This window comes from Cryptomeria japonica, chromosome 3 (assembly GCF_030272615.1).
Source record: "Cryptomeria japonica chromosome 3, Sugi_1.0, whole genome shotgun sequence".
NCBI lineage: Eukaryota > Viridiplantae > Streptophyta > Pinopsida > Cupressales > Cupressaceae > Cryptomeria > Cryptomeria japonica.
In genome coordinates this window covers 576,650,177-576,666,121 of record NC_081407.1, presented here as the reverse complement: position 1 = coordinate 576,666,121, position 15,945 = coordinate 576,650,177, and the positions used below count along the sequence as shown (strand labels likewise).

The window sequence follows — 15,945 nt, the reverse complement described above, 5'->3', positions numbered from 1 at the left end:
AAGTCTGGAATGTCATCCTGATCTTCAAATGCCCTGAAATTTGGCTAAGTTTGGAATGTCTTGATCCTGAAATTTGGCTGTCTGGAATGTCCTGATCCTGAAATTTGACTAAGTCTGGAAAACTGAAGAATCCTCCAAAAACTAGATTTTGCAATATAACTCCTGGAGGTCCGAAACCACTCTCAAACATCCTGACAGTATATATGGAATATAACTTAAAGTATGTCTTATACTTAAATGTTATATTCCATAAAATGATCCTGACGGAGAGACCAAAATGTCAAATTTCGCTCCTGACCCTTCCAAATGGTCCAGAGCGAAATTCTCCATAAGACATTCTACTTTGACCAAAACCTAGAACTAACACATTCCTAGCCTTGAATGAAGGTAAAAACGCTTGTTTGAATGAGGAAATGTGAAAATGAAGTCAGGATTTGAGCCCTAGGATGATTTTTGCTCTTGATCCTTCCAAAGGGTCCAGAGCGAAATTCATTTTTCTCCACTTTGCTCTTTGACATGACCAAGTTTGTTGACTTCTGGGGCGTGATGGGAAGGTTTTGATGCACATTTGTCTTTGAGAGGAGATTTGAGGTGACAAAATGATGGAAATTAGCCTAAAGTAGGAATTTCGCTCCTGACCCTTCCAAAGGGTCCAGAGCAAAATTCTTGAAAACCTCATTTTCTCCCTTGTTTAGACCAATGTTCTAGTTTTGAGGTGATGGGATGTGAAAATGTGAAGGATTTTGGCCAAGATTAGGAATTTCGCTCCTGACCCTTCCAAAGGGTCCAGAGCGAAATTCTTAAAAGCACTCATTTTTCCTTTAGCCAGAGTCAGGACCAAGGTGGAAATGAAAGGAAAGTAATCTATGTTTGCCCCCCAAAGAGGATGAGAGTTGGAAAAGTCAAGGATCAAACCCAAAACATGATTTTCGCTCCTGACCCTTCCAAAGGGTCTAGAGCGAAAATCTTTGTAGCTCTTATTTTCCTCTTTATTTTGGCTAAGCTTTGGCATGATGGAGAAGGAATTAGTATGTTTTGGCCCTGAGAGGGAGTGGGATGCTTTGGAAGATCAAGATTTTAGCCTAGGAGATGAATTTCGCTTCTGACCCTTCCAAAGGGTCCAGAGCGAAATTCATTATATACTTCATTTGCTCCCTTGTTTTAGCTTGAAACCTTGCTCCTTAGATGAAGAATGATCTAAGTTTGCCTCTTGAGGTGGTTTGAAGTTTGAAAAGTGAGTGATCAAGCCTAAACTAAGATTTTTAAGGCTCATTTCCTCCCTAGTTTGATCAAATTTTGATTTGCAAGGCATCTTGAAAGGAAGGATGGACATCTTTTGCCATTGCAAATGTTTGAAAGCATTGAAAATGAAGGATTTTGAGCCAAATAGTGAATTTCGCTCCTGACCCTTCCAAAGGGTCCAGAGCGAAATTCCTTACAAGCCTATATTTTTAACCTTGCTTGAGCTTAGACCTTGTTCCTAGGGCGAAGAGAGAGGAGATTTTACCTTGCAAAGAAGATTGGGATTGAAAGAATGATGATTTTGGTCTAGAAAGGGAAATTCGATCCTGACCCTTCCAGAGGGTCCAGGGTGAAATTGTGCAAAACCTATCTTTTCCCTTAGTTTCATGCCAAATCTAGTGTGGATCATGATTAAAGAAGGCCTTAGGAATGACTCCAAATTGCCAATGATTATCAAGATTGAAGGAATTGAGCCAAATGATGAAAATTGCTCCTGACCCTTCCAAAGGGTCCAGGGCGAAAATTCTTGAACCACCTATTTTCCCTTGCAAAATCAAGTCAAACTTGGGTTGGATGTGAGAGGAGAAGTGTTTTATAGCCTTTTGAGGTGAATTCAACTTGAAATGATGGAAGAATAAGCCTAAATTAAGAAATTCGCTCCTGACCCTTCCAGAGGGTCCAGAGCGAAATTCTAAAATCCACCTATTCCTCTCACATTTGTGCCAAGCCAGGCCTAGACAAAGATGATAGAAACCCTTGAGATTGCCCTTGAATGGATTTTTGTCTCCAAAAATGATGATTTTGGGCTAGAGGAAGAAATTCGCTCCTGACCCTTCTAGAGGGTCCTGAGCGAAAAACACTAAAACCATCCTTTTTCTCCAAATTTTGTGCTAAGTCGGGCCTAGGCTAGGGTGAGAAAAACTATTTGGAATGCCTTGGAAAGATGTTTGACCATCAAAAGTGTGAATTTTGAACTAAAATGAGAATTTCGCTCCTGACCCTTCCAAAGGGTCTAGAGCAAAATTCTGGATAGGTCCTGTCCCTGGCTAGGTTTTTGAGCGAATTTGACTTTTTAGGCCTTGTGAAGATCAAACCAATGTTGCCAAGTTGGGAACTGGATTCAATGTGAGGGAGTCCAGATGAAGTGAAGTGAAGAAAGTGAAATTGGGTGTGAATAGGCAAGCAAAAAGTGAATTTCGCTCCTGACCCTTCCAAAGGGTCCAGAGCGAAATTCATCAAAATCACTATTTCCCCTTTGTGTCAAGACAAGATTTTGATTCCTAAGGCATGAAAAGACTGGAGGGAGGTTATTTAAGCCTTGCAAGATGAATTGAGGTAAAGGAAGTGTAAAATTAAGCCTAAAACTAGAATTTCGCTCCTGACCCTTCCAAAGGGTCCAGAGCGAAATTCCCATTATCACCTAATTTGCCCATGTGAGAAGCAAAAAGGATGGATCCATAGACTTTGTTGGACTAAAACAAGCATATGCTCACCTTCCGGAGGATTTTGGAGTGAAAAAATGGGGTAATTGAGGCCTAACCAAGAAAATTTGCTCCTGACCCTTCCAGAGGGTCCAGGGCGAAATCTTTTGAAACTCCTATTTTTACCTTGTTTGGGCCAGGCGAAGAGCTAATTGTGAGATAATGTTGAAGAGAAGTCTAAATTAGGCAAAATAGCAAATTTCGCTCTTGACCCTTCCAGAGGGTCCAAGGCGAAATTCTTATAGGGCCTGTCCCTGGAAAGAATCTTGAACAAACTTCATTTTGATATCTTCTTGTTGATGATTTAAGGTGGAAAATGCTATGTTGTATGACCTTAATCATCTTTTGGTTTGTTGTGCAGATGAAAGAAGACCGGGCCAGGGCAAGGATGACCTTCTCCGATCCAGCATCATCAGGGACGACCTTTTCCAGTCCAGCATCGACAGGGACGATCTTTTCCAGTCCAGCATCATCAAGGACGACCTCTTCCAGTCCATCATTTCAAGGGAAGGTACACCATCCATCTTGCACATCAAAGACAAAGGAGGTTAAAGCAAGGGTCTGTTGGAGAAGCAGATAGTTTCAAGAAGAGTTAATTAAAATTATCTTCTCAGCGTCATCAAATTGAGCATCTACCAAGTTACAAGTGTCAGACAAGGTGGCATCCCAATCATCATTCCTTCAGTCGGATTGGTCCACCTCAGCGTGTCCAGATTCAATGTACCCGACTCATTGGGGATGGCACAAACTTTGATGTACCTACCCCGGTTATCCATTGGTCGAATATTCCAGAGAAGACATGTGTCCAAATAATGCAATTATTTCATTGGTCAGAATTGAGTTTGTGGTAACAAACCCTAATTAGGGTTTTTATTGTAAAATCTCGGCCATTCATCTCAAATTGATCTGAGCCATTGAATTGTATTGTGGGCACTATATAAGCCCTGGTTCCTCATTTGTAAAGGCTAATAGTTAGTTAGTAGTTAGAAGGTGAATAGTTAGAAATAGTGAATAGTCAGTTGATAAGATAGCAATTAAAGTAGAATAGAAAGAGAAGGCAAAGATTGTTGCCAAGATGTTGTTGTAAAAGACTTGTAAAACTTCATTGAAGAAATGGTGAAATCTATGGGTCAATTCAACAATTTGCATGGTCTCTATACTTCTCATATTTGATTTCATGTTATTAGATGAGTGGAAGAAATGTGTTGGATTGATGGTGAAATTCGTACATCCATACTACTAGCAGTTTGTTGATTGCAGACTTGCCTTGTGTAGTCAACTGGAATCATTTAGTTTAAGCTTAACTTCAATTGTCGCTTCTTCACTGATATGCATCAGCCTGATGGTGTCTATGCCTGTAGCGATGATCTGAACATCATAAAGTTTTCCTCCGAAGATCGCACTAACCTTGTGGAGATGGTCTTGGGATGTCAAAACAAGACTTAGTTAGAATTTCATCAAAGGTTATTCATTGCTCCTACATTCTTAGTGTCAGAATTAGATTCTTTCCTCGCCCTCATCCTTTTCCTTTTTTTTCAAAATCTAGACTAGTGAAATCCTGTGTTCCACTAATATTCAAAGCGAATCAGACGTTCAGTCATCAAGTGTAAGTCCCCTTGTGATTCTAGCAAAATCACATCATACCACAGAGAGCTTACCCACGAGTAGAGAACCTACATACAAGAACCTTGGAGTTGCCTCGACTGATCCTTCGGCGAGATCTTCAGCAGTCGGGAAACTTTGCTCAAGAGAGGATAAGGTACCTTTAGGTATTTTATTCTGTGTTTGGTCGTGTACAAAATACACATCAACAATCCTTTATCTGCAGATGTGAAGAAGTTTGTGGACAGACCGAAGGCCAAATTATCGAGCACCAAAACCAAGGCATATAAGTGTTTGACGGTCAAGATTAGTATCAACCAATTCAATATAGAAGCCGTTCTAAAATAGGACAAAGGCAATATAATTTACATCTAGTCCTGCCATACTAGTTATTTGGATCCCATAAATTATAAGCAGAATTTAAGTGTCTCAGCAAGGGACATTACACAACTTCTTGTAAATAGGGTTTTGTGTCCCTTCATAACTTGCTTACCCTTATTAAAAAAATTGAATTTACAGATGTGGGAAATAGTTTTTTCATGTATAGATCAAAAAATGAGTTCACTTTACATCAGAGTGTCATGATTATATTACATATTGCTATTAATGTTTTACTAATTTCATTTTTGGAAAACATGGGCCCAATTTTTTTATTTTCTTGCTTTTTGAAAAACCAAAGTGTGGATTTGGGGTTGGCAACATTCAGTGGGGTTGAGGGGCAGCACCCCTGTGGGGGTTTTGGGGGTGGAGCCCCTAGTAGGGTCATGGGGCAGTATGGACCTTCATGGTGCATTGCATATTTTTCAAATGCAACTTGAAAAGTTCTTCTAAATTGATCAATCTTCTCATAGAATGCAAGTAACTTCAAACTCATTCTATAAACAAAACAAATTTCTAAATAGCTGTATGAGGAAATTGTGTGAGTTTGATTTTCTTAAAAAGACATTTTTTTGGTGATTTTATTATGATTTCATGTTTACCTACAGGGCCTGATGCCTATAGTGAATTTGAGTATTAAGAATCTTTGGATGCTTGTTACTACTTGCGGTAAAGTTTCACTATGGACGTGCCTAAACATTGTTGCATGTTCGTTGGTGAGTAATTTACTTGGCATTATAGCTCATGAGGAACAAATTTTTATTCTATGGTGCCAACAGTGTTGAAGCAAATATTTCTAATCAAGCTAGTGCCAACTAAAGCATTATGTGATTGTTGTTTGACATCAAGTTGTTATCATTCTTAAGCACCAATTTGACCCGAGCAAAAGTGTACCATAATGCCATGGCCCTAGTAGTGCAGCAATAGTTACCATTCAGTACCCTTAACTATTGCCTACCAGATAGACATGCATTACCGATTTCATCTCTTCTTCTATAAGACCATTGTTTGCTAATTTCAATTTTCCTAGGTTACCGAATTGGCAAAAAAATAAAGCATATTTGGATATTATTAATTTTGGACTCAGATTTGGGTGCAAAACACCTATGGAATTTGTCTAGGGCAACTTTTTTAGATAGATTCATTTGAAATTGTTAGTGAAAATATCCAACAGATTCTAGGTTGGACCAGAAATTCTATTTTCTGCTTCCAAGCCCCTCCAGTTGAAGGACCAGAATATTTGTCATTGGTTTAGAAATGTCAATCTTTATGCAACATTGAATGTGGACTCCCACCCATGATCCTATCTGTCTTGTACTTTGTCATATTTACTCATACAATGGCCCAGGTGTAATGTCCCCTTTTAGAAGGACACTAAATCTTGCCCACTATACTTGTAGAATTATTGCAGGTTATATATTTGAATCTGCTGTGGTAATTTTGACAGATTCAATTCGATGTTGTTTCCCTATTTGAAAGCTGAAAGCTGCTCGCTTGGATGAGTGCCATTGCTAAATGGTTCGATCTGTATTTGATTGCTGAAGATTCTTTGCTTTCTTAGGAGAATTGATGTTAATTGTATTGATTTCCTCCATTGATTGATAAGTCCCCTTCAATGTTTGGAATGAATTCTCCTTTTTACTTTATTGGTGGAAGGGTCACTACCTTTCATAAGAATTGAGTCACCACTTTTCATTGTTGCCCTTGAGAATAATATATTATTCCTCGAATTGATCTCTCCTTTTTATCTCCTCAAATGAAAACTTCTCCCCTTTATATCCTCCAATGTGAGAGAGAGTCACACCTCTTCATAATGGTCACAACCTTTCACATTTACCAACTTTTGAAAGGGTCACAACCCTTCATCATTGCTGCCCCTTTGAAAGAGTCACTTCTTTATCTTCTTCCCATTAATGTTTCCTTAATTTCCTTGCTCCCTTCTTTCTTCCTTATCCCTTTCCTCCCAAATGAAGTTCTCTTCTCTCCCTTTTATATCTCATGTTGAGGGAGTCATGTCTTTTGACCATTCATTAAACTCAACTAAATTTTAATTATATTAAATTTTATTTTTGCTTTTTTATATTTTAATTTATTAATAAATTCTATTTCGACAAGGGGACATTACAGTCTGCCCTTCCCAAAATTGCTTGTCCCTAAGCAATGCCGGTTTCTAAGAACTGAATAAATGAACCCTTGGAGATTGGTATTTCTTCTTTAATTTGGTTGACCCAACACTTGCACCATACTGTGGATATCTCTTTGCGTTGAAGCATGGGTGATCTTAACATATATTAAGATGAGGATTAGAAGCATGGCACATATCTATTACCCCAAATAAATTCATATCTTTTTGGTTTACTCTTGTTATTCTCATATTCTAGATCAACCAACAATAGAACACACACTAGAAACATATCAGGTATGAGCCTAACATAGAACATACAAATAGATATAAGTAGACACGAAGCATACAAGCAAATACACGTAATGGTAGGTGCATTCTTTGATTCATCTTTACCTTGCAGGCTTGCAAGATCATGCCTTGATACCATTTGTAATGTTCCCTTTTGGGATGACACTAAATCTTGCCCACTATACTTGTAGAATTATTGCAGGTTATATATTTTCGGTCTGCTGTGGTAATTTGGAGAGATTCAATTCAATGTTGTTTCCCTCTTTGAAAGCTGAACGCTTCTCTCTTGGATGAGTGCCATTGCTACATGGTTCCATCTGTATTTGATTGCTGAAGATTCTTTGCTTTCTTAGGAGAATTGATGTTAATTGTATTGATTTCCTCCATTGATTGATAAGTCCCCTTCAATGCTTGGAATGAATTCTCCTTTTTTACTTTATTGGTGGAAGGGTCACCACCTTTCATAAGAATTGAGTTACCACTTTTCATTGTTGCCCTTGAGAATAATATATTATTCCTCAAATTGATCTCCCCTTTTTATCTCCTCAAATGAAAACTTCTCCCCTTTATATCCTCCAATGTGAGGGAGAGTCACACCTCTTCATAATGGTCACAATCTTTCACAATTACCACCTTTCGAAAGGGTCACGACCCTTCATCATTGCTGCCCCTTTGAAAGAGTCGCTTCCTTATCTTCTTCCCATTAATGCTTCCTTAATTTCTTTGCTCCCTTCTTTGTTCCTTCATCTTTTTCCTCCTAAGTGAAGTTCTCTTCTCTCCCTTTTATATCTCATGTTTGAGGGAGTCCTAACTTTTCATTGCATGCCTTTTGATCATTCATTAAACTCAACTAATTTTTTTTTTTTTTTAATATTTAAATTTATTATTATTTATTAATAAATCCTATTTCAACAAGGGGACATTACGCTAGGGCCCAAGGAATCACCAATTTTGGTTAGGACAAGTTCTTCCTGATATTCCAAAGGCAAATTGTATAATCTCAAACACCTAGGGTTTTTGCCCAAACCACAAGTGCTTGGATTGAAGTTCGGTTCCACCTCGCATGTTGAAATGTATTGTTATCTCTGTTAAGATTGATCTTGTGGACTTTTGTAGAATAAGCTACATTTCATACTTCATGAGACTTGCATGTTTAAATGATTGGCAGCTTCCTTGGGATGATTTTTGAACTGGTTTGTCATGCAAGAATTGTTTCAACATGTACCTTGCTTGGATAGTTCATTTTTTCTTGCCTACTTGTGTCAGAATTCAAATGGAAAATTCATTCTGAAAAAACTATGGAGGCTTTCTATTTAATATTGAGACCATGCATTGATAATTGGTAAATGATAAAATGCAATGATCTTAGGGGACTTTGTACTTAGGACATTAATAAGGAAATCATTTATTATGACCAGAGAAGCAATAATCTACAAAAAAATGCGATCATACCCGATTAATCACAAATCATGGAGCTAGCTGATTTTTTCCTTAAAAAAATCTCAGTTCGTGAAAGAATCGTTGACCCAATTTTAACGATTTTGTGTTTAAGTTGCATTAAAATCATGTTAAAATTCCCCCAAAATGGTAAAAAGTTGAAAAAATTGTTGTAAAAACTAGTGAAGCCCTTAAAAAACCTTGCAAAATTACCAAATCGGTCGAAAATAGGGCTGATTCCGAGATGGAAGTCAGTGCAAAATCAGCATGGAAATAGTTTGTTATTTTGTCCTTTAGTTTTCTTTCCGACCTTAGAAAAATCCTAGACAGAGGAGCAATGGCGGTCAACAGAATTTGAGAGAGCCTCAATCACCCTAAATTGTGGGGGCACGTGAGATAGTGTTGAAGTAGTTGACAAATCTGTGCTAAATCATGACTCCGATATGACCCAAGCTCTTTGCATGCCTTGCCCATGGATTCTGATGCAAACAAATATATAATTAAAATATCATACTCTAATTTTAAATTATAACTATTATGCATTGTAATGTCCCCTATCGGAAGGCTATCTGTTTCCCAATAATTATTAAACATTATTATGTCTTAAGTTAAGTTATTGAGATTAGAAAAATCTAATTCCTGATAATACAATTAATACCAATTATTTTAAGGGTTTGCCCTCAATTCTTCCCCAACCCTGACAGAGGATGGTGGAATTATTGTGCTAGGGCACTTGGAAACTGTCTACAAGTAGGCTCCCTCAAGGTTTAAGGAACATCTATTCATGCCCATCTCAGGACTCTCCCTTAAGGCTTCAAAATTATATGTCCTTAACCCATCTTGGGACTTACCCATCTTGTGACAGAATTACTCCGCCTCTCCCTAGACAAACCCCCTATTCCTACTTAGGCATTAGCGCAAGACTAAGGACTAGAGCATTAATATATTATTTTTTTATGTATTATGAAATCAAGTATGGCTGTCATGCATATTGCAGTCTATATTATATTACTATCAAACTCTGCATAAGAACATTATCAAGCTTCATATGTTAAGCATACATATTAAGCACATCCCCATTCATACCACCAAGAATAAGGATGTTACTGCCTGTAACTTAACAACAGTTCTGATCTGATCTGATCGATGGTGATGTCACTGGATGCTTTTGATTCGTTTCCTTTATATCTCTCAATGTGAGGGAGAGGTTACACCTCTTCATCATGTATGCCAATTTGGCAAGAGACACACCCTTTCCACCATTAGCACCCTTTGAAAGGGTGCAACTCTTCATTATATCTGCCCTTTGAAAGGGACACAACCTTTCATGATCAGATCTGCATTCCACTTATGATTCCCAAATTATCCCCCCTTCAAATGAGTTCTCTTCTGCCTTTTGACCTAAGTTGCCGGTTCGGGGTGGGGCACTGGTTCGGGTTCGAAGAACCGGTACACTGGTACAACGAAATTTTGAAAAGGGGTTTGTGTTCGTTAGTACAAAAACATATATATATATATATATATATATATATATATATATATATATATATATACATAGATAGATAGATATATTTATGCAGCCTATAAACATGAATTAAGATTAGCATGTCACATAGTATCATATAAACAACAAAACCAACATAAACTTGTAATCATAGCATCATGATCATACCATAATAGCATCATATACATCAAGTTTAATATCAAAACGACAAAATATTCAAGTATCATTGTTTCAACTTTCAACAATTAAAAGTTTAATCATCAAATGGATTCTCTAATTCATCATCCTCACTCTCCTCCTACTCATCCTCCTCATCATTGGCATTGACATTAGATGAACCAATGCCAATGCAAATGGCACTTGCACTATAAGATTGCTCGCTATCCGAGTCATCGAGTGTTAATGCAACAAGCTGAGAAGCGAAAGCATCCAAATCATTTTGCTCTGACTCTATATCTTACATCTTAGTTTCTTCTTCATTGTAGTCACGTTGTTTGTGTGAAAGAAGATGTAGGTTGGAATGCACATATACTAAATTCTCCGCTCTTTTTAATAGCAACCTATTGTGCTTTACCGAGTGGATGAAAGAGTATGTGCTCCAATTTCTTTTTAAAGCAAATGAACTAGCAACCTATGAAGACAAAGTAAACAATTAAAGTTATACATTTATAAAAATTAATATTTAAATTACTAGCAACCTATGAAGACAAAGTAAACAATTAAAGTTATACATTTATGAAAATTAAAATTAAAAATTATTAGCAACCTATGAAGACAAAGTAAACGATAAATAAACTTGTGATAAATTTTAATTAATTAAACTTGTGATAAAACTTTGACAGCGAGGGGTTGTTGGTTTTGGAAGCATGTGCCATGGAAGTACCACCAACTATGAGCATCCTTCTTGGATCTATGACGAAGAGCATCAACACTTGAACCATTTCCATTTGCAAATTCTATGATCTCATTTGTAACAATATCTCGCAAATAAGGAATGCTGCCTTGTACCCATCAGATACTTGTAGATCTCTCCATGGTGGAGTCCTTCCTGGTTTATCAAGAAATTGATTGCTATAGTACTTTGGTGTCAAGGCATAGGCAAGAAGATATAAAGGAGTGGTCATCTTATTCCACTTTTCTACAACAATTGCTTCCACTTCTTTGAAGAATTTCTCCTCGGGGTCATTCTCTCTTGTATTTATAATGCACTTTATTTTTCAAGCATTGAGACAATGCCATCATAAATTTCACCAATGCAAGGCCTATCCATGTCGGTATAGCGAATCATGCTCATATTCGGCTCAATGAAACTAAAGAGATATGTCACAAGGTCCCACCATGACTCATTCAATATCCGGTCCCTAATTTTTGCCGCCCTCTCACTGCTACTTTGCTTCCATATAGTCCAATTTGTGCTGATCACTATATGGCAATGTGCCACGTTAACTTTCAGAAGTCGTCTCAAGACGATAGTGTTTGATGCAAAACGGTCTCAACAACCTATAACCCAAATTAATGCCAAAATGATAAAAAATAAAGCCAAACTTTAAAGAAGAATACACAATATAGCTTACACGATGATATTATGAACATTGAAAATTTAAAAATTCAGAAAATGTAAAATTAAAATTAAATTACTACTCTTACCTTCAATAACTCCAAATTCGAAAAGGATCTAATGATCCCTTGAGACATGTGGTGGTTTGTGATGAACATTTGGATGTCCTCAACCTCTGCATACACATCTTTGATCCATTTAATTTTATTCTCAATCTTTTGTAGCATAAGATTGAGTGAATGGATTGCACAAGGTGTCCAAAAGATGTGATCATAGCATTCCTCAACCAACAAACCAACAACTCTACAATTTTTTGCATTGTCCATGATGACTTGGACAACATTGCGGGGTCCCATTGACTCAATGGTGGAGATGAGAATATCTGCAATAAATTGGCCATCTTTTACTTGGCCTTCACAATCCACAACTTTCAAAAACATTGTCGGGATATTGCTATTACATTGATCAAGGGACGGTTTTTAGAATTTTTGCACCCATCTGAAACAATTGATACACCTGTCTTAGCCCATTAATCTCTTATGGGTTTCAATGCATCTTCAACCCCCTTCACCTCTTTTTCCAATAAGGTTCCACATACTTCATAACCTGGCCCCTTAAATCTTGGAGCTTCATTAACACTTCTCAAGATTCGCTTCGAATATGGGGAGCGAACAACATTGAAAGCCAACCCATTTGCATATATGCACCTTGCTACATCTTGGTTAGCAATGTCTCGACTCTCATTTTGATATGCGGTTTCTAAAGGCTCATTTGTTCTTTTGTGTCAAGGGTGCTTCACTTTGAGGTTCAGCTGTGGAAAAGAAGGGGTGGTTTTCTACTAAAACATTGGGATTAGATGGGGCTTGCATTCCCTTTGTTTTTTTTGGTGCGGTTTGATTTGATTTGTGGGCTTCTCTCTCTTTTGCTATCTCATGCTCTCTAATATATTTCATCACCGTCTAATCTGGTATAGGTTCACCCTTTTTTTTAGGGCATTTTTTGATGCCTCTTCTTGGTATTCCACACAAATGGCCCACCAACCAAAAATATGAACTATTACATTCTACACCACATCCTTGGCATCTCCAACATAATCCTCCACCTCTTGGAAGCAGTCTTATAATGTCAACATACTTCCATAGGGGAGAATTTGGATCATTTCTTTGTTTTGAGATTGCTTGTTCATTTATGCCAATGGAGGAAGAGGTAGATGCCATTCTAGTTCCTATGGCAAGAAATAATATGAATAATTCAAAACAAAAACAAAATAATGAAAAACAATTAATGTTTCATGTTTGACAATTTGTGAAACAAAAATAGTTGAAAAAAATGTTCAAAAACCTAGCTCTTTCAGCCAATGGGAGCTCGCAAATGTGCGGAAATGATGCTACAACACTTGTTGAAGCCTCAAAAATCAGTCTTTCTCCTATTTGATTTTGGAAGCCAAAATTTGTTCACCCTTTCTTCAACTTGCTCGCAAAAAACTTTTGTTTGCAACACAAATGAGGAGAAATGGGCCAAGTTTATGTTTTAACAGTCACTTTTAGGGTTTTATTTTCATTTTTTAAGAGGTGGATTTCAAAAAAAATATAAATTTTGCAAAAAAAAAAAAGGCGTTTTTGGGCGTTGGTCCTATCAGGTTTGACCAGGGTTTGCCTTGGTCTACCCAGGTTCGACCTGGGTCTGCTCGGGTCTGTCCCGATTCAAACTACGCCTGTGGAACATGGACTCTGTCCAGATCACAGGTAGATTGAACCAAGACCTCGGACCAGACTAGGGCCAGGGGGCTAGGAGGGCGAACTCGTTAACTTAGCTTTTGACCATTCATTAATCTTAATCAAATTTTAAATAATATTCTTTTATATTTTTATTTAATTTTAATTTTTATTCCTTTGTATTTTAATTTAATTATTATTATTTACCATTAAATTATATTTCAAAGTGGGGACATTAGATGCACTATTATAGATGGCACTTGATGGGGAATGAGTGAACCCTTATAGTTTATAATTAATATTATAAAGTAGTTTTAAAATTGAAACTATTATAGATTATTAATATTTTTAATTTATATATATTGTATTTTATAATTAATATATTTAATTTTTTCTCAAAGTAAGACATACAATTCATTATATGCGCAATATATCAAAGTACTCCATGAAATAAATTGGAATGATAACAAACAAGCTTACATTCTTGTAATAAAACAGCCTCCAACACACAATATTTACATTTGTCTCCACCTAAAAAAGTAGTTGCAAGTTAGGTATCAACAAAACCAGTGGCTTGCTGATCTTTTACTTCAAGTAAACAAATGCCTTTTGTTGAATTCTACACCATATAAAGGACTTACCAATTGCTATTTGTGGAATATGATTTGATAATCTTTCTAAAATATTAAATTAATCCTACAAAAGTCCTTGCCTCAATCACAATGAAAGTCTTGGATCACTTCAAAATGGCTTTCACTTTTATTAAACTCCTGAAAGTAGCTGGATTGCTGCTGGATTGGGGTCTGGTAAGTTTTGATCTCAATTACTTCATAGACTTGGTTAATATTTGATCTCAAACTTAGACAATTATTTGGTGTATTTGGTAACTGCCCTGTTAACACGTAACTGAATGTTTGCCTGTGTAATCGGCAATATGAATATCAACAACAAAAAGTTGAACTTTATTTTATTTTCTCTCTATACCTCTATGCTATGGAAATGCCTTTAAGTTTTAAAAAAAAAATAGTTTCTCTTTTCTACAATTTTTTTTTTTTTTTAAACTGATTTTTTTCCCATTTTTGCCAATTTTTTCCTACTTTTGGTTTGCCAATTATTTCCTCAAATGATTTTTGCTGCCATGATTATGACAAATTAATAAAGGCAGGTTTTCTCGAACAGGTCGTTGCATTTTGTCAAACACTATTCCCATAAGCCAAAAAATGGCATTGGCATCTAAAGCAAAGTGTAGAGAATTTTGTATAAATGGTTGGTGCTGGTCTACTGCCTGTTGCAACTTCTTCTTGCTGTGCATCAGTATGTGTTTAATGTCTCTCGCCGAAACACAATTTTTTTAATTTCTTATTATGTTTACTTTCTACGATGCTTCAAATTATTGGTTTGATCATTTAATTCTTTCTTCCTCTCTTTCTCAACTTTGTATTGATAACTTGTTAATCAATTGGTACTTTGTAAGTAGTAAAAGCACATATAGATTTTATTTTAATAAATTGCTCTTGCATTTTCAATTTCAAAATAATTCTGGAAATTGAACTAATAATGCACATGCAATTCTGTTGCTGTCAAGATACTGACCACTTATATTTTTATTCATTTGGCCAGGAAAACAATACATTCCTCAAAGGAATATCAGGAGACTAGATTCTTCTGCAGCTGTAGTTCTTATGGGATGTAGCAGTGGCCGCCTTTCTTATAGAGGGGATTATGAACCAGCCGGTGTACCTTTATCATATTTGATTGCTGCCCTTGTATTATAGCCAACCTTTGGGATGTGACATGTGTTGATATTGACAGATTTACCAAGGTTCTGCTCCATAGTTGGCTTGAAGCAAAGTCTAGTAGCCATTACAATGATCTGGATGTGCCTGAGGAGTTTCAAAACTTTACAATAAGTGGCCAAAATCGTATTAAAAAGGTGTTACGACCTAAGCAGAAATTAAAGGATAATAAAACTAAATGTCTGCAATTCCAGCGATTACTTTCGGAAAATGTTGATAAATCAATAAGAATAAAAACTGTAAGGGATGAATTAAGAACAGGGTCTTGTATTGGCAAAGGCCGCAGTGCATGTATGCTTGCTTACTTAAATGGAGCATCCCCTGTCTGTTATGGAATACCTACTATTATCAAACACAAATAGTAAAGTTCATATTTGTAAACTTTCTAGTGTATTAAATAAAATATTGCCATTTTATCTACAATTTTTAGCAGCTAAGGTTGGTCACAATATGTCGGCAACCATGCTTTGTCATTTTCTCTATTGATAGCATTTTGTTTTCCAGAAACATTTGATAATAAATTAAATTGAAACCCATGAATACGCTTTGATTAATCGATTTGGATAGGCTGTGTATGACCTCAGAAGCAAGATTGCACTACAATTGACCAAACTTGTTTCTTTTATGTATTTTCTTTTTCTTTGATGTATTTTCCATGGTGCACACGTTTAAATTATTAAAGATCTCATATTTTACCTCTCACATGCTTTTGGAAAGCACTGTATACAATCTTTTATAACATTTAGGATCACTCCTCAGTCCATCATTAGGTTGAAGAAAGATATTTTGATGTAATGAAATAATATGGTAAAAGGCAGT

The 15,945-nt window shown here is 36.4% G+C and overlaps 1 pseudogene; it reads left to right on the top strand.

The window, feature by feature from the left end:
• The window catches only part of LOC131029557 (separase-like), a 141,674-nt pseudogene extending 126,132 nt beyond the window's left edge, over window positions 1-15,542 (top strand).
• Window positions 15,543-15,945: the final 403 nt, after the last annotated feature.